The 21051-nt window shown below is 38.2% G+C and overlaps 1 protein-coding gene across 3 annotated transcripts in view; it reads right to left on the reverse strand.

Annotated features, from left to right (window-relative positions):
• Nucleotides 1-21051, reverse strand: part of MCU (mitochondrial calcium uniporter) — a 208500-nt gene that overhangs the window by 164081 nt on the left and 23368 nt on the right. The window lies entirely within an intron of this gene.

Consider the following 21051-nt stretch of genomic DNA (forward strand, 5'->3'; position numbering starts at 1 on the left):
GCCTTGACAGTTTACAAATACGTTTTTTAACGCATGTAGAAGACAAACCCAAAAACGATTTTATAATATTAATATGAAACACTTATCTGTGGGCATTATTATACAAATGCAAAAGAAAATCTGAGCAGTGGATCACATTAAGGGGAAAAAACAAAAACAAAAAAAAACCTCTATCTTAAACTAAACACCAAAAGGTTTAAAAAACAAAAAATTAAGTCTCAACTGGTGACACAGGGATTATCTGCTGACCCCAGAGGTCTAATCATTCCTTGAATGATCTCCAACTCAGAAACAGGTCTGGCAGTAAGAAGTCTGCATGGTAGCTCAAAGAGAGCTGACAGAACCAGATGTTTTTAAGAAAGGAGAGCAGACCTACCCTTCTGAATAACCACCGGCTGTGTTGCTTTATGTTCCATCCTAAAGCTGTGATCAGTCTGCCAAAAATTCTAGCATTTTCTCCTCCCTAAACTCCTGAATTTAAGGAATTAGTTAACAAAGTAGTCTACCCTTGCTGTTTTGTGTTCTGCTCCAAAGCTGAGGTCAGTGAGCCAAAAATTCTAGCACTTTTTCCTCCCCACCAAACTCTTCTGCATTTAAGGAGCTGGTCGGCAAACTGAAGTCAATCTATGCATCAAGCCTGCACTCAGTATGTCACTACATAGGAATAGCACACTACCGCTATTTCTCCAAAATATTACCCATCCAAAAATCTGAATTTTAAAAAAAAAAGCTTATCTGGATATCTGAAAAATGAAGCCAAAAGATCAACTATATAGTTACATAGTTATTCCATAATATAGAGAAAGAATTTATAAACTATACAGAAAATACCTTCTATATTAAGAGTGGGTTAAAAGGGAGACACATGTATATTTTATATATTTATGTATCTATTAAGAGTGAGTTAAAAGGGACACACATGTATATTTTATATATTTATGTTATATGAACATATATTTATGTTTTATATATATATAAATATATATAAAATACACATGTGTTGACCCCAGAGGGGTCATACATATAGAGTTATATAGACATAAATATATATATATATACACACATACATATATACATAAAAACTATTAAGGAAGAGACATGAAAATGATGAGCTACAGCATAACCTACAAAACACAAATGGCTGGATTTCTGGAAAGAGGGGCAGAGTTTAATTATGCTATAGAACAGTACCCTCCTCAGCTTTTCATGTAGAAATACACTACACAGAACTAAGGTTATTTTCAAGTCTAATTAGTTGGTCTCAAATTCCATTATACACATACAAATTTTTCATGATTTCCTCATAGCAACTCTTCCAATGAAAGCATCTACCCCTCTAGGTGATAATGCAAAATAAATCTGTATTTGTCAAAAGTTTCTTTCATTTGCTTCTAAGTTCGTAACACACTAATCTTCATAAGCTTCTAGAAGTAGAAACATGACTTGCACAGTGCCTTAAATGTACAAGTACAGAAAAAATATGCTTCTAATAATTAGAAGAGTGCATGATATACAGTAGGTACTCAGTAAATATCTGATGAATAAATAAAGGATTAATCCTAGTGAATATTACTATCTCCCCCTCATAAAGATACCTATATTAAAGGCACTCCAAAAACCCTCACTTTTTTTTTTTTTGGAGATGGAGTCTTGCTTTGCCACCCAGGCTGGGGTGCAGTGGTGCAATATCAATTCACTACAGCCTCTGCCTCCCGAGTAGCCAGGGTTACAGGGGACCGCCACCACATCTGGCTAATTTCTTTGTATTTTTACTAGAGATGGGGTTTTACTGTGTTGACGAGGCTGGTCTTGAACTCCTGACCTCAGGTAATCCACCTGCCTCAGCCTCACAAAGTGCTGGATTACAGGCGTAAGTCACCACGTTTGGCCCAAAAACCCTCAACTTTCTCTAAACGGATAATGACAGGGCAATGTCATAAATACAACATGATCAAGCCTCTCCCTCTCTCTGACCCTCTCTCTTTTGCATACTCTCTCACCACACTCTCACACACAGTCTCACATACCCACGGACACTCTCTCACACATGTCCATTCAAATACCAAATACACATTACTTGTTACCCACCTTGCCCTGACTTCCTACCTGGAATAAAACCCCTAGCAGCATTTATAGAATTACACCTCCTAGGAATCACCTCAGGAGGTGCCCAAAGAGCAAGCTACCATTCTAATTTCATTTTCAGGAGAAAGGCTTTTCCTAATTTGGGTTCTCTAGTGTTTTCTGTCTCCCCTAATGGGTATAGTCAAGCCCTGCAATTTATCTATAGTCCAGGCCCTGCCCATGGGCCACATACTCTTAAAATTAATGGCTCTTCATTATTAGGCACACTTATATGTGTGAAAGTTCCGGGGCAAGACATGTTTGACTTATCTTCCACTATGACCTAATTAAATCCTACTAGATATGATTTTCACATAATCACTCTCTCCAATAAACAGGCAAGCATCCAAAGAACACATGAAAACCATGGCTATAAGAATCATATTCATTTCTGAGCATTATTTACTGAAGTCCAAAAACAATAATATATTATTGTTATTTTTATGTTTTATGAATATATTATTTCATATTCATTTCTGAGCATTATTTACTGAAGTCCAAAAACAATAATATATTAAAATGCTGAGAACCTCTGGGGGGAAATGGTAACACAACAGAGTATACATAAAATAAAACTGCAAGTCTGAAAAAACCCTATGATGACAAAGATGGACACTGTGCAGTCCTGTACTTCTTCACAATGGGGATATACTCTGAGAAATGCATTCTTGGGCAATTTCCTCATTATGCAAACATCACAGTGTACTTATACAAACCGAGATGGTACAGCCTACTACACATCTAGGATATATGGTATGTCCTATTGTTCTGAGGTTACACACCTGTACAACATGTTGCTGTACCAAATACTACAGGTAACTGTAAGACAATGGTATTTGCGTATCTAAACATAGAAAAAGTACAGTAAATATACGATATTATAATCTTATGGGGCCATCTATATATGCAGGCTATGGCTAACTGTAATGTTGTCATGCAGTGCATGACTATACACAGAAAAGGATAAGAAGACTAATCAGACAGAAGTTTTAGATACCCATAACCTACAATCCATCATCAACTTGGAAGCATAATACAGGAAATATCAACACTGGTGACAACTGACCACAGGGAACATGAACACTCTTCTCACCGTTCAGATGCCTCTCACTTTACCTGGCATGGAAATATCTTCTAATGTCAAAAGAAGACTGTCTCTCTATGTTTATCCTTTTCAGTAAATGTCAACAAATTAGAGGGACATATTTTTGACATAATTTGCTTATGCTTATTGAAATCTATATTTAGTTATGGTCAAAAAAATACTACTCTCACATGCACAGTGGCTCATGCCTTTAATCCCAGCACTTTGGGAGGCCAAGGAGGGCAGATCACCTGAGGTCAGGAGTTTAAGACCAGCCTGGCCAATATGGTGAAACCTTGTCTCTACTAAAAATACAAAAAATTAGCCAGGCATGGTGGTTGGCATCTGTAATCCTGGCTACTTGGGAGGCTGAAGTAGGAGAATCACCTGAACCCAGTAGGCAAAGATTGCAGTGAGCCAAGATTGCGCCACTGCACTCACTTCAGCTTAGGGAATAGAGTGAAACTCCATCTCAAAAAAAAGAAAAGAAAATGCTACTCTCTCAAGAACTCAATTATAAACTCATTATTGTATCTGAGAAAAAAAAAGATTGTTAATTGTATTTACAATTAAATAAATGAATAAGTAAATGCATGACTAAGTAAACATTAATATATTGTTAATAATTATTAAAATACAATGGAAAAGCCTATATTATGTTAAACACAGCTGGAATCTTTTTATGTATCCCAGAAGTCTTTGCCTATGAGATTTAGAAATTTTTCTCTCAAAACCATGCTCTCATCTCCCCTCTGTCGCAACTGTATTAAATGGATCTTTCCTGAGAGCTCAATGAGACACAGCCACACCTAGCAGCAGCACACTGGCTGCTGCCCCAACAAAGGAGCAAATGACTCATAGCACCTGCTGGTTTGAACTCAACCCTCGTACTACATTAGCTTTTATGACCTCACTGGAATCAAAATCAGAAATCGGGAAAACAACATCCAAAATAGGAATAAAAGTCAGAAGTCAGAAAGAAATATAGAAATAAAAATCACAATTCTGAAGCTTCCTTGTTCAAAACATTCCAAAAACATTGATAAGAAGTTTGATATTGGAAAACCATCTCTAACAATATATTCTAGTCATTTATTAACAAATTACAGTGCTTCCTATCTTGAGATAATGCAAGAGTCACATTCACACTAGAAGTGAGATCATGAGGATGGCACTCTTTTTCCAGCTAGCCACGGAACAGTAAGCAAGAGAGCTATTAACCAACACACGGTAATGAGAAAAGATAATGACTGATGGGATCATAAGGGAGGAAGAAAAGAAAAATTGTAATTTTGGGCCAGGTGCAGTGGCTCATGCTTGTAATCCCAACACTTTGGGAGGCCAAGGCAGGCACATCACTTGAGGTCAGGAGTTCAAGACCAGCCTGGCAAACATGGTAAAACCCCATCTCTACTAAAAATACAAAAATTAGCTGGGCCTGGTGGTGCATGTCTGCAATCCCAGCTACTTAGGAGGCTGAGGCAGGAGAATTGCTGTAACCCAGGAGGTTGCAGTGCAGGCTGCAGTGAGCCGAGATCATGCCACTGAATGCCAGCCTGGTCTAAGAAAAAAAAATCTTAATGTTCTTTATTGGTGAACTTCATATACCAAGCCAATTTTAGACGAAAGAGGCTGAATAATCACAAACCCCTAAAGCTATTCCCCTGGAAAAAGTCAGACTTTGGGAACATGAGAATTTAGCTTTCTTTAAAATGGAAAATGTTTCTCTGTTTCATAAACAATAAAGTCCTGGACTACTCCAAGGAAGGCCATTAAAATGCTAAATTTACCTAGAACTAAAATTAACACTTTTAAGCTGGAATTCAAAGGAAAAAAAGCACATATATAGTCTGACTTTTATTGCTCTTCCAATTCCCAATGCAGGATTTTTTAAACCCTATTTGATGTAATGCAATTCAACGAGATTCAAGTTGTGCTAAACATAATTCTAAATGTTATTTTTAAAGTGCATAGAAAGGAATGGTCTACCACAAATCTGAACATGAACTTCACAGTAAGGTAAATTGGTCATTCCGGCCTTTTCTTTTTTGAAGATTAGTCACTAGTACTCAAAAAAAATTTTAAGGTACATTACACCTAGACTCTCCCAATTCATAGTTTCTACTTCAGTAATTATAATTTACTATACATCTATAATGCAGAAGGCCAGGCACAGTGGCTCACGCCTGTAATCCCAGCACTTTGGGAGGCCAAAACAGGCAGATCACCTAAGGTCAGGAGTTCGAGACCAGGCTGACCAACATGGAGAAAACCCATCTCTTATTAAAATTACAAAAAATTAGCCAGGCATGGTGGCGCATGCCAGTAATACTAGCTATTCGGGAGGCTAAGGCAGGAGAATGGCTTGAACCCAAGAGGCAGAGGTTGTGGTGAGCCAAGACTGAGCCATTGCACTCTAGCCTGGGCAAAAAGAGTGAAACTCCATCTCAAGAAAAAAAAAAGAAAATATGTGGCATGACATTTAAACCATAATGTTTACACTGTTTAAGTGCACATAGTTATGTGTCTTCAAATACACACCCAAATATATTTTTGTCTCTAGTTGAATATAATAAGTGTCCTAATAATAGTATAAACAAAAGAGTTGAAGCCAAAAAAAAAAAAAAAAATGAGCATTTTTGACCAGCAGAAAAGGAACAGGAGGATATCCCACACAAAAAGATGTAAACAAAGTCCGAGAACCATAAGGCACATCTCAGGAATCCAGCACAGCAAAAGGCTCCCTTGTAAAAAGGAAAGGAGGAAAAAAAACGCCTGGAAGTCTAGGCTGAGTTCAACCATCAAGGGCTTTCAATACCAAAGTTCACAGATTTTAAGCTTCATTCTCCAGGCAACAGGCAACAGAGGATTTTAAGTAGAGGAGTGACCACTATAAACTGAGTGCCAAATATAGCATTTCCACAGATAAGAAACTCTAAGTTTTACATAACATTTCCTTTTGCTCTGTTATTTATAACTCTTAACTATTAAAAAAAGGGGGGGGAGGGCTGAGATGTCAGCATCATGGCTATCAGCACTCAACATTTCTTTTCTCAAGGCAATTAAAAATCCACATTTCCTTGCTTAGCATAAACTTTCTAGAAAGGGTCTTTGTCTTTCCGCCCCACTTTAGCTAAAACAAATAGCACAAACCAGAGGAAAAAGAGTCTTTTCTAACATTTGTTCAATCTAAAAGCTAAAGCTAGCATGTAGGATATACTTACTTTATTGCTATTGACTCTCTTCTTCACTCTAGGAGGCTATTTTTGATTTGTTGGATATATAACTAAGGAGGAAAGAGTGGGAGGAATTTCTCAGAGCCATCAGGATACTTATTCATATAACTTTACTCCTACTTCCCCTTTATCTTCCCCCAAATAAATTCTTGATTACTGTAATCATTAGTTTTGTAATATTAACAGAATTTGAAAGCTTTTTCCAGTGGTTTTTACTTATAACAGACTATAACTCTGTTCCCAGTTCCAGTCTAGGTTTTTTCATTCATTTGAAATATTCACCTGCATTAACTTGCAAAAGCCTGTAAGTCCTAAAGACTACTAAAGCAGCAATTGTACCTAAAGATAACCCCAACTATTCCACTGTTCATCCCTGCTCCCATGACAGCTTAAAAGCCGAAGAATATGGAGCACCTATGAATATAATAAACAGCTTGTTGCCCTGGTGCCTACATAGCTCACTCTTGAACTTCAAGTCAAAGGTAGGAGACAGAAAAAGGGGAAACAGGCCGGGAGTGGTGGTCATGCCTGAAATCCCAACACTTTGGGAGGCCAAGGAAGGAAGATCACTTGAGGCCAGGAGTTCAAGACCAGCCTGACCAACATGGTAAAACCCCATCTCTACTAAAAATACAAAAAGTAGCTGGGCATGGCGTCATGTAATCCCAGCTAATCGGGAAGCTGAGGCACAAGAATCGCTTAAACTCAGAATTTGCAATAAACTGAGATCGCACCATTTCAATCCAGCCCGGGCAACAGAGCGAGACACCATCTCAAAAAAAAAAAGAGAGAGAGAAAGAACAAGGGGAAATAATACCAACTTTCCTTCTAATACATACATATAGGGATGCTTCCCTTATCCCCACCCTTTACATTTGAAATTATCAATCCATTACAAATATGCTCTTTAAAGTCTGGAGCCAAGGCCTAGCAATGGGCATTTTACAGAGAAGGTACAAAATAATAATTTTTTTAAAACAATTATTTCCTGAATTGAGGCTCCGGCTCATCTATATTACCACTTTTATTCCTATATTGCTAACGTTTCTGCTATTAACATTAGTGACTTTGTTCTTCCTGACCTCAAAGATACTAACATATGCTGAAAACTCATGACTGGAAAGTCTGAAATACACAACTACTATGGTACCAACAATTACTATAGTATCAACTAAAGAATTTTTGAAGTTTAGAGAAAGCAAGTTAAGAGTCATATTCAAGAAAAATGTTTGTGGCCATTTAGAGTTTAAACCACAATTCATATGCCCCACATGCTTCACTACAGGGAACACTGTAGTAAATTATAAACAGTCTTGTAGAAACTTTTTTAACCACTGAAAGCGACCAGCCTGTGAAACCTCTTTTAGCAAATGCTGACACATTTTTCCTAGTACTACCATCGCAAACAGCAAACAGCTTTATGTTGACAGCAAGCAACAATGTCCAAGACTGTCCACCATTTAGACTTCTAAATGCCTGCCCTAAAAAATCATCAAAAAGGCACTACTGAGCTAAGGCAAAGAAGCATATTAATAAATCTGTTCACTACAGGAAAGAACTACAGTATTTAAATAATCAAGAAGCTAAGCAAACATTTACTAAGATAGTAATGGCGGGAGGAGGTGTGGCTCAGTTTTTGTTTACCATCTATTTACTAAAGCAGCTTAGCAACATTTCTCCTAAACATCTCCAGGAGGCAAGTGTTGGTCATAATCCTTCTTTCCTAATAAGCATAAAGGGCCAACCCTTGGTCTCTGGGGGATATAACAGAACCACCTGGGGAAGAAAACAAAAGATGTCTGGGTTAGAAAGAAATATTTTCCTAAGAATGCAACAATTTTTTCCACTCTCACTTCCTTTTAGGACTAAGCCTTTTTGGACAGGGGTACGAGGCAGCAGCAGTCAGGGCCTTATTGTTTAGTTATCTGATAATCCAAACCTTGGGGCTGAAGGTAAATCTGAGGACGTAGAATGATCTGTCAAAGCCCAGCTAACACCCATTGTCACCAACCAGATCAACTACAGAAAAGAAAAAAAGGCTCATTAACCAAATCAGTCTTCCAATGGCAAATAAAAAAATCCATATATTCCACATTGATGCATACACAAATCTGTCAATATTGAGGGTTTCTAAACACTTAAATTGTTTATAGTAATTTACTAAGTTACTTTTGAAAGATTTTTAAAGCATTAATTTGTGTTGATTTGCAAGAGTATTTGATTTTTTTTGCACCAGTGTCACTAGCCAAGAAACAAGTATTTACAACTGTTATTGACAGAGTGGCCAGGCGTGGTGGCTCACACCTGTAATCCCAGCATTTTGGGAGGCCAAGGTGGTTGGATCACAAGATCAGGAGTTCGAGACCAGCCTGACCAACATAGTGAAACCCTGTCTCTATTTTAAAAATACAGAAAATTAGCTGGATATGATGGCACCCCCCCGTAGTCCTAGCTACTCGGGAAGCTGAGGTGGGAGAATCACTTGAACCCAGGAGTCAGAGGTTGCAGTGAGCTGAGACCATGCCATTCCATTGCACTCCAGCCTGGGTGACAGAATGAGACTCCCTCTCAAAAAAAAAAAATAATAATAATAGAGCAATATATACTCATTGTAGAAACTAAAATTAAATACAAAAGTACATAGCATGGAAAATAAGTCTCCTTTCCCATCCCCCAGAGACAACCACTATTAACACTTTAAACCCCAGTATTCTGCAATGTTCTATCAATTATAAAATATTAATATCAAGGTTGAAGATCCACAAAGATATTCTATATAATTAGGCACTTTCTCCATTCCTATACCCAACTAGTGATACTAAAATACACCCTGTGACATAGATCTGATTACCTCCACAGGGTGGGTGTAGAGGAGAATAGAGAGTGACTGCTAATGGGCATGGGTTGTTGTTGTTGTTGCTGCTGTTGTTTTCCTGGGAAACATTCTGGTTAGAGTTGCAGAATTCTATGAGTACCTTAAAAACCACTGAATTGTATACTTTAAAAGGGTAAATGTTATGCCTCATGAGTTAATTCTCAATAAAGCTTTTTAAAAAAGAGAGATTCCTACCCTTTGACACTGAAGTTAAGGACAGCTATAGCTTTCCAATATCCATTCCTTGGGCACTCAGTGACCAGAATATTTACAATGAAAGGATCTAAATCTGAACAAGTGAAGTTAATTTATATTTTCTCACAGGCTTGATCTCTACACATCCCTATTTTTTTTTTTCCTAGCCATTTAAAAAGAATGAGGCAGCCAGGTGCGGTGGCTCACACCTGTAATCCAGGGCTTTGGGAGGCTGAGGTGGGAGGATCACTTGAGGCCAATTCAAAACCAGCCTGGGCAATATAGTGACATTACATTCCTACTAAGAAAAATTTTTTTTAAAATATTAGCTGGGGGCCAGGCACAGTGGCTCACACCTGTAAATCCAACAATTTGGGAGGCCAAGGCAGGTGAATCCCTTGAGCCTAGGCATTTGAGACCAGCTTGGACAATATGGCAAAAATCCATCTCTCTAAAAACAATAATAATTTTTTAAACACCGACTGGCTTAGGCTAATCAGAACTCACACCTGAGGCTAGGGTCACTGCAGAAACCATACTGCTGCACAATGGGGAAAAGGCAAAATAGTTGTTGCATAATCAACCACTGCATTGCCCACAGTGCACTACTGCATACATAATCTTATCTGATCTTACAAAAGAAGTATTCAAAAAATCCAAATGACATACACAAGGGGAAAAGGGATTTTGTCTTCTCATTTTAAAACTATGTTAAAACTTTCTGCATATTTAAGATAAAGAGGTCATATTCTGAAACTGTTCACACAGGGTGTGGTCATCAGATATCATTAGAAAGGACCAGTAGGCCAGCACAGTGGCTCATGTCTGTAATCCTAGCACTTTGGTAGGCCAAGGTGGGCACATCACCTGAGGTCTGGAGTTCGAGACCAGACTGGCCAACATGGTGAAACCCCATCTCTACTAAAAATATAAAAATTAGCTAGGCATGGTGACACGTGTCTGTAATCTGAGCTACCCGGGAGATTGAGGCAGGAGAATCACTTGAACCCGGGAGGCTGACTGGTACATTCCAGCCTAAGCAACAGAGCAAGACTTCATCTCAAAAACAAAAAAGAAAGGACCAATAGGAGAACACATTTTAAAAGAATGCTGAAGGCTGGGCATGGTGGCTCATGCCTGTAATCCCAGCATTTTGGGAGGCCAAGGCAAGCAGGTTACTTTAGGTCAGGAGTTCAATACCAGCCTGGCCAACATGGTGAAACCCCATCTCTACTAAAAATACAAAAAATAGAGGCTAGGTGCAGTGGCTCACACCTATAAGCCCAGCACTTCGGGAGGCCGAGGCGGACGGATCACAAGGTCAGGAGCTCAAGACCAGCCTGGCTAATATGGTGAAACCCCATCTCTACCAAAAATACAAAAATTAGCCAGGCATGGTGGTGTGTGCCTGTAGTCCCAGCTACTTAGGAGGCTGAGGCAGGAGAATTGGTTGAATCCAGGAGGCAGACGTTGCAGTGAGCCGAAATAAAACCACTGCACTCCAGCCTGGGCGATAGAGTAAGACTCCGTCTCAAAAAAAAAAAAAAAAATTAGCCAGGTGTGGTGGTGCATGCCTATAGTCCTAGCAATTCAGGAGGCTGAGGCAGGAAAATTGCTTGAACTCCAGAGGCCAAGGTTAATGGTGAGCCAAGATCACACCACTGCACTCCAGCCTGGATGACAGAGCCAAACTCTGTCTCAAAAAAAAAAAAAAAAAAAAAAAGAGACAGAGCAATGGTTCTCAATCACAGGTGATATTTGGCAAAGTGTAAAGATATTTTTGGATATCAGCTAGGGAAGGAAGTGCTACCTGCACCTAGTGGGTAGAGGCCAGGGATGCTGCTAAACATCTTACAACACACAAGAGAGCCTCCCAACCACCAAGAATTATCTGAAACAAAGTATCAGTCAGGCCAAGGTTGAGTAACTCTAAGTATCACCACTTATGTCTGAAGTCCAGCTCATCTGAAGTCTAAATACCATGCCACAATATGAAAACATTAGATAAATCTATCTGTTCTGGCATGAGGAGCTGAGTTTCACAAACAAAAAAGAGTGAGCAAGAAGCAGAAACTACTTCAACCAGAGCGGTTACTCTTCTAGCATTCCAAAGGCAAATTTAAAATTTACCTCACTTATTTATAGGGTTGATTTATTTTTTAAAAGGAATATAAAAAGCAGTTTTCTTTTCTTTTCTTTTCTTTTTTTTTTCTGTGAGACAGAGTCTTGCTCTGTCACCCAGGCTGGAGTGCAGTGATGTGATCTCAGCTCACTGCAACCTCTGCCTCCCAGGTTCAAGTGATTCTCCTGCCTCAGCCTTCCAAGAAGCTGGGATTATAAAGCACCTGCCACTACACTGGATTTTTTTTTTTTTTTTTTTTAAATACAGATAGGGTTTCACCATGTTGGTCAGGCCAGTCTCGAACTCCTGACTTGAGGTAATCCACCCACCTTGGCCTCTCAAAGTGCTGGGATTACAGGCATGAACCACCATGGCCGCCTAGAAAACAGTTTTCTATCACTATACTATATAATGCTATTCTTTAATAGGAAAGATATATCAGTGTACATTTGGGCTTAGAGCCTTTTGCTATTGGGAAGCAGTCCTGAAAGCTAGCACAATACAAGTAACTGCAACCGTAATACACTGTTCCTGGATACTAAGGTAAGAAGAATGAAGAAATAATTCTTTTCAAGGCCCACCAGGTTTGGACACTAGAATAAAAACAGGTTTCATTCCTCTACCCACTGGAAACAGTCTTTCTAGTATTTCTTACCTTTCCTGGATCCCTCATGTTGTTCTCCTCCTAAACAAACATACAAATAATTTTAGTTCCTCCATGGTATCTAATAGTTCATGGGTTTAATAACACAGGAATGCCTTTCTTATACATATACATATAATTTCATCCCTACTCTCAACAAGGCATTCTCAGAGTAGGAAAGGAAATCAGCTGAGTGTCCTCAAACTTATGTCAAAACAGAATCTTCTCCCCAGTGTTATCTCATACTATACTCCCCCTCACTCCCACATTACCAACACATTAGCCATCCTGCTGTTCTTTCCTGTTGTGAGTATAAACTCATGTAATAACCAAGCCCTAAACCCTCACCCCAATCTCAAACCAGGGGCTTTTCACTTGTTTCCTCTACTGAAATACTCTTCACCTGTACCTTTCTTTACATGGATTTCTCCTTGCCATACATGTCTCAGCTTAATTATCATGAACTCAGAGAAATCTTCTCTGACTGCTCAAATCTAAATTAATCCTCCAATCACTCCACTGTATGAAATTTCCCATAGTTTAACTATTAATAATTAACCAGTTAACTATTCAGTAACTTTAAACGGCCTTTCTTGTTTAGTGAATTTCTCATCCCATAAATACTGCCTCCTCAAAATAAAAGTCAGAAATTCAGTTACCCAGCCTCTCTTGCAAACAGGAAGCAGGTAATTGACCTATGCTATGCCAATAAAACACATTCACATGATATTTCAATTAGGAAGCAAGTGATATAATGGAGACAATACGTGAAATCCACTTTAAAGATCATTTTTGAATGATATCAGCTTTCTTTCAGAAGCAGAAATAGCAGAGGTCCAAGCAATGGCATCTTATACTCAACACAGACAGTTACAAGTTCTAAAACCTATTCCCAGTGGCAAAAGCCGTAGTCTCCAATGATCTAGTTCAGTGGTATAATTTGGGCATTTTTCCTGGCTAAGTAGACTCCAAGACTGGTTCTCTGGCATCCCCGAAGATGCTGTGAGCTATCTAATATCCTTTAAAAAGAAAAACAGTATTTTTTCTGCTTAAATTAACTACTGGGCTTTGCCATTTCCAACTAAGAGATCTGATTCATTCTTTATACATTTTTTTTAATCAGATTCTTACTGATATTTTCTTAATTATGTATTAGCTGTCTCTCCCCACAAGAATATAAAACTTGTTAAGGACAGGGACATTATCTATCGTGTTCATTCCTATAAACCCAGTATTTAGCTCAGTGCTTCCCATACAGGAGACACTCAAAAAAAACTTCCTACTGCTACACAAATACACACACACACACACACACACACACACACACACTCGGGAACCAGTAGGAAGAATTCAAAATATCAGTACTCCAGGAGTTAAGAGCTAAAAAGGATCAATGTGGACTAGGAAAAGCAAAGAGGCTTTATGAAGGTGAAGACACTTGAGTGGAGTAGTGAAAAGGCAGATTGTAATCAGGAATGTAGAAAGGGAGAGATGTGTCTTCCAAAGATAAAACAAATGTCTGGCACTGGTAATGAATGTAGCAGGCAGAGAATAAAGTGGGATTAGGGAAAGGTAAATTGGGTTCGATGGGAAATATCAGACATGCAAGATGAGCAAGATTATGAATGGTTCTGAATGCTAGGCTTGGAGAATGTTCCATTTGATGATGTTTCAAGAACACTAATCCTCAATGAGTATTTTCATCTGTTCTTTATTCTAGATGTTATCTGCTGTGTAAAACTACAGCAGCTACCCACACGTTCTCTACAGCATTCCCTCTCTGAGCATTGGTTCTCTATATTTATCTGTTCAAGCTGAGAGACTACAAGAGGAAGAGATTCCTATAATTAATCCTCTTGCAACCAAGTGGATACCCACTCTAAAGACAAAAATCTATTGGCAAAATGGCCTTCATTTTCTGACCCCCATCCCCAAAGCCATATATTAAAATCTTGTCTTAACTCAATTTACCTTCTAGCCTATGTTTGTTTGTTTGTTTTGAGATAGAGTCTTGCTCTGTCACCCAGACTGCAGTGCAGTGGTGAGATCTTGACTCACTGCAACCTTCACCTCCCAGGTTCAGGCAATTCTCTGCCTCAGCCTCCGGAGTAGCTGAGATTACAGGCGCCCGCCACCATACCCAGCTAAGTTTTGTATTTTTAGTAAAGACAGGGTTTCACCATCTTGGCCAGGCTGGTCTTGAATTCCTGACCTCGTGATCCACCCACCTCAGCCTCCCAAATTGCCGGGATTACAGGCATGAGCCACTGCGTCTGGCTACCTTCTAGTGTATTAAAATATTTTCTGGGTACTAGAGCTTTGATGAAAGACTTTTGTTTTATTTTATACTAAGGTAACACAGTCATTCAGAAGATGATCAATTTTATAAATAGAACTCTTAAAGTCTTGAAGAATCCAGAAAATCCTATAAGAGGACTATATAATTATATTTTATGGCCTTACATGAACCAGAAGGGATCTTGGAACCTCCAAAAGTTGGTTAAGAAAAGCAATCTGGCAGTAATTATTAAATACAGGTTGAGTATTCCTCACTGGAAATGCTTTGGACCAGAAGTGTTTCGAATATTGAATTTTGATTTTTTTCAGATTAGGAATACTCAATCTATATTATTAAATACACATATATCTACATACACTTTGAACCAGAAATCCCACTACTTATCTCATAAACCTACCTGTAAGGATATGTACAAGATGCTTATTACAATGTTCCCAGTGACAAAAAAGAAAAATAGAAACAAAGTGAATGTCTACCAGGAAAATATCAACTGAATAAACAAAAGTACAGCTGCACCATGGAATAATCCCATACGTGATGATGTATTTACAGCCACTGAATTAATGACTTAGAGCTATATCACTTGACTTAGAGGAAGCTCTATTATTACTAGGTGAGAAAAACAAAATACAGGAAAGAATGCTAATATGACTCAATTTTGTAAAACAAACTACACACACACACACACATAAACGTGTGTGGTGACAGACAGACAAAAACACAAACAGGGTGGAGCCAGGTGCCAAGGTCAATGCCTATGGTTCTATCTACTCTAGAGGCTGAGGTGGGAAGATCACTTGAGCCCAGGAGTTCAAGACCAGCCTGGCAACAAAGCCAGATCCTATCTTAAAATACATAAATAAAAACAGGTAGGATAATCATTCAAGTATGAGGGAAAATATGGAAGGATATATATATATCACATGGTTACCTTGGAGGAAAATGGGAAGGAGAGAGAACCAGGCAAGAAAGGAGGAAAGAGCTGGACGTCGTGGCTCATGCCTATCATCCCAGAACTTTAGGAGGCTAAGGCAGGCCGATCACCTGAGGTCAGAAGTTTGAGACCAGTCTAACCAACATGGAGAAACCCCGTCTCTACTAAAAATACAAAATTAGCCGGGCATGTGGTGCATGCCTGTATTTCCAGCTATTCAAGAGGCTGAGGCAGGAAAATTGCTTGAACCCAGGAGGCGGAGGCTGCAGTGAGCTGAGATCATGCCATTGCACTCCAGCCTGGGCAACAAGAGCAAAAAAAAAAAAAAAAAAAAGGAGGAAAGAAATATGATTTTCATTATATGAAGGGCAGTATGTATAAAACATGCTTTTTCTTTTTTTTTTTTTTTTTTTTTTTTGAGACGGAGTTTTGTTCTTGTTGCCCGGGCTGGAGTGCAATAGTGTAATCTCGGCTCACTGCAACCTCTGCCTCCTGGGTTCAAGCGATTCTCCTGCCTCAGCCTCCCAAGTAGTGGAGATTACAGGTGCCCACCACCATGCCTGGTTAATTTTGTATTTTAGTAGAGATGAACTTTCACCATGTTGGTCAGGTTGGCCTCGAACTCCTGACCTCAGGTGATCCACCTACCTCTGCCTCCCAAAGTGCTGGGATTACAGGCATAAGCCAATGTGCCTGGCCTACATTAATATTTTTTAAATGAAAATAGTATGAGCCAAGCACAATGGCTCACACCTGTAATGTCAACCCTTTGGGAGGCCCAAGTGGGAAGATCACTTGAGCCCAGGAGTTAGAGACCAGCTTGGGCAACATAGTGGGATTACATCTCTATGAAAAAATTTAAAAATTAGCCAGGTATGGTGGCATATGTATGCAGACCCAGCTACTTGAGAGGCTTAGGTGAACGGATCCCCTGAGCCCAGGAAGTCAAGGCTCAGGGTAGTAAGCCATGTTCGTGCCACTGTACTACAGCCTAGATGACAATGTGAGACCTTGCTTCAAAAAAATAAATAATAAACACAGTATGAAAGTTATTTAAAAACCAGCTAATTCAACCATCCAGTTGCCCCAAAGATTCATTTATTCAACACTAAGTGCTTATTTTTTGTAATGAACTAGGGAAAAGGCTGGCATCTCCTTTCCAATAACAAATCTAGTAACAAAGAATCCATGTATTCCCAAGGATGTCCATTCCATTTTGAAACTGATCTAATGAGAGAAAATTCTTCCAATGCTGAGCTGTAATTTGCTTCTCCATAAAGAATGAATCTAATCTAACCCTCATCCACACAGTTGTCTTCAAATATATTCATGACTAATAACTGTGTTTACTTGGCAACATTTACAGATAGTTCCCTACTTTCATATATAATACAGCCCTTTAAATGTCCAGATTCAGACTTAAGGGACTTAAAATGTTAAAAAGTGACAAACTTGTGTTAGGGGTTGGGGTGAGGAAGAAATGCAGCTAAGATCACAAAGCATTAGTTTCCCTAATATACAAGAGCTTCTACAAATTACAAAGAAAAAAAACAACATCTCTATGAGTTTTAAAAGATTTTTAAAAGATGCTCAACTTCACTTCTACAAGAAATAAATATTAAACCTACACTGAGATACCATTTTTTCACCAGTCAGAAAGTTTAGTACCACACTGTGTTGGCAAAGATGTCAGCAGATAGTAATTCTGATACCTTCTACTTTTTTTTTTTTTTTTAAGATGGAGTCTTACTCTGTCACCCAGGCTGGAGTGCCGTAGCACAATTTCGGCTTGCTGCAACCTCTGCCTCCTGGGTTCAAGTGATTCTCCTGCCTCAGTCTCCCGAGTAGCTGGGGTTACAGGCGTCCACCACTATGTCCAGCTAATTTTTTGTATTTTTAGTAGAGATGGGGTTTCACCATGTTGGCCAAACTGGTCTTGAACCCCTGACTTTGTGATTCACCCACCTAAGCCTCCCAAAGTGCTGAGATTTACAGGCGTGAGCCACCACACCGGGCAATACCTTCTACTTTTAGGAACACATTCTATAAACTCATACACAAGCAATGATGAATGCACAAGGTTATTCACCACAGCAATGCAAATAACTGCAATAGACTTGGAAACAACATAAACGTGTAACAGGGAATTGATTTTTTTAAATATACTATATCCACATAACTATATTAAAGAATCATAAGCTATTTCTTAACATTCTTCATGAGCAAATCTAGAGACAAAAGGATGGGCTTTCCAAAGACTTAGAAGAATCCAAAAGTTTGTGTTAAAACTTCTCAAAGATACCATCTGAAACAGATACACTTTAAAGATGTTCTGAATAACATTATTATAATTTGTGGCTGCTACTTGTGAGTGTACAAGAACACGGTCAGGGCCGTAACCTATTCAATTTGCAAAAAAAAAGCTACAAACAAAAGTCATCAGGTGAAAATGAGAAAAGAATATTTACCTTTAAAATTCTCAAATGTGCTACCAAAACCAAAATATATTTTGAAAAGCATATTGCAAGCACAAATATTGATACAGTCACTCTGGAATGTTATGCTGCCATTAAATGTGAATGACAAGTTTGTTAAATACTTGGTATAATGCTGAGCAAAGGAAGCAAAATATAGTTACACGGGTTTTCTCCCTTGAGTCGTCTTCAACGGTAAGTTACATGGTTTTATGTTATGTATAAAAATGATCTATTCCTTTATGAAAGCAAGATGAATTCCATTAAAAAAAGTCTAGAAGAAAATACATAAAAATGTTAACAATGGTTGTCATTAAGTAGTAATTTTTCTTTCTTCTATTTTTCTGTACATCTCAATTTTCTATGATAAGATTTAGCACTTTTATCATAAAGAATTTTTTTAAATGAATGATTCTGAATGTTAGAAAAAAATCATAGCATCGTATACACAAACAAAAAATTAAGTTTATTAATTTAATCTTTGTTCTCTCTGGTAAATTTGGTAATTTTTAAAAACTTAATTGTAGAAAAAAAGACTAGAAAATAAACTTTTTAAAGATAACAGTAATAGAACAAAGGGAATTAAGCTTTGATAAGGAAAAGGGACTTTTTCTCCCATGTCCAGTACTCTTGAGGAGAGAAATAATGCAAATTTTAGTTAAAATGTCACCCAATAAAGTAACAAAAGGCCTCATAGAAAAAGAAATAGACTTTTTCTCTATTTCTTAATCATCTTTGAAAAGAAGTAACAACTTTCATTTCAAGCTACTCTCTTCTTTGACTTATAAATCAAACTCCCCCCAAAAATGGGTTATCATACTTACCCCTGAAAGATTAATTTTTAAAAAGTAACTATAGCTATCAGGTTTTCATCTCTGGTTACATTAGAACTTTGCTTGTAAAAAAGTTAAGTGCAAAAAAAAAGAAAAAAGAAGAAAGTGGCAATAACTACAACTTAATCTTGTTACCTCACTGTAATGTTGGCTACACCTAGACTAAGTCAAGTGGAAGGTTAAAGTTCCTTAATAAAATAGAAAAGAAAAAGAAACAGCTGAGGTTAAGGGGAAAAGGTGGCATCTAGTTCTTAAGAAGTCACATACCTTTTTTTTTTAAGACAAGAGTTTTGCTCTTGTTGCCCAGGCTGGAGTGCAATGGCACAATCTCAGCTCACTGCAACCTCCACCTGCCGGGGTCAAACAAATCTCCTGCCTGGGCCTCCCAAGTAGCTGGGATTACAGGCACCTGAACCTTTTTTAAAATATAATAAATCAGTAAGTTATACTAATCTATGTATTTTAATATTTATACTAAAAATTCCTTATAAACCCACTTTATATTCAAATAAAACGTATAAATTCCATGTTCTCATTACTTAGCACAGATCTTCAAACCCACAATGATGTTATTGTGAGAACAATACACTACCAAACATACACTTAACCATAAATATTATTGCATTCCCCATAAGGAGCTTAAGCGAATAGTAATTCAAGTTGCAATTACCAGTAAGAATTCCAAACTGATTTGTTTATACATATCACAGATATTTTCATTACAAACAAAATGAAATGCTTCTTTTTAAGTCTCAACAGCAAATATAACCATTATATCCACCCACAGAAGACGCAGCCTAGAAATAGCAGTAATGCATCACTACAGCACGGCATCAGACAAGTACAAAAACACTGTTGTGTATATTAAAATCATCTCCGAACAACCAATAAAATAAAAATTTCATGCAGGGAGATCATGAAAGACCTTTTTGAGAATACAATATTTGAGCAGAGACTTGAGAGGGATAAGAAATAAGAAAACCTGCATATATTCAGGAGAAGAGCGTTCTAATGATAGAAAACTGCAATGCAAAAATCCTATGAGGTGGGTGCATGTTCAGCATGCTTGAGGAATAGCAAGGAGGTCAGTATTACAAAATGGAGTGGCCAAGAGGGAAAGTGGCAGCAGATGGGAGTCAGACAGGGAGCCAAATGTTCAACAGTGATGTGCTGAAGCCGACGCTGGCTGGAGAGCAGATTGCTGTACATTCTAGAACTTTGAATCAGCCAGAGTGGGAGTAATTATACCAGGAAAACAGGCAAATGCTACAAATCAGAAGCTTTTCCATCTCCAGAGAGCCAGTTTATCGTCACTATCTATAGGCCACTTGAAGAACTTTGTCTTTTACTGAGTGAGATCAGAAGCTACTGGGTAAGTCTCCTTCTGCCTGAAGTCAACATTTCCACTACTGAGTTATGACCACAGGGAAGAAAGGACAAAAGCAGGGAGACTAATTAGGAAGCTTTTTATTTAATCCAGATGAGATACACTGTTAGCCTGAACAAAGAGCCAGTGGTGAGACAATGAATTGGTTACTTCTCCCTGTTGTGAGACACTGGCTCTTGGTTCAGGCTCTAGATACAAAGAACTATTCTGATTTGGAACAGTATGTAGCAACAATTACTAAGCTTCCTATCCAGAAAACGTTATCTAACTCTAACCGAAACATGTCATTCCTAGTTCTGAATTAAGACTGTTAGTTGGATGTATAAGGTACTTCAAGAAGCTCAACCAAGAGTCTTAGATACACATTACATATCTTCAGCTATTAAGGATTCTATTATCATTTCAACTGATCAACATATACATTTAGTGAGCATCTACTACATTATAAGACACTGCAGAAAATACAAGTAAAATCCATAATCCAAGCCCTTTCCTCAAGGAGGAGGTTACAATCTAAAGTTTTAACTAAAGCATCCATATAAAAAAAGATAGATACAAAGCAGTGAAAGTAGAAAATGTGTGACAGGACTAAGGAGTATTCTATAAATTGGAGTCAGGGAGGAAGAAATCACTGAACAGATGGGACTTGAGCTGTGCCTTGAAGGATGGGTAGATGATGAGTAAGGGCCTAATAGGCAGTGGATCTGCAAAGTGAAAGAGCTAAAACAAAAGTGGGAATGTACCTGGCGATTAAGGAATAATCCACTCACACCATTCAGGAGAATAGGGAAACAGAGGTTACAACTGGGAAGTATGCAGACGTATACCTGAATTCCTAATTCCAT

Source organism: Callithrix jacchus, chromosome 12 (genome assembly GCF_049354715.1).
Source record: "Callithrix jacchus isolate 240 chromosome 12, calJac240_pri, whole genome shotgun sequence".
Classification (NCBI taxonomy): Eukaryota; Metazoa; Chordata; class Mammalia; order Primates; family Cebidae; genus Callithrix; species Callithrix jacchus.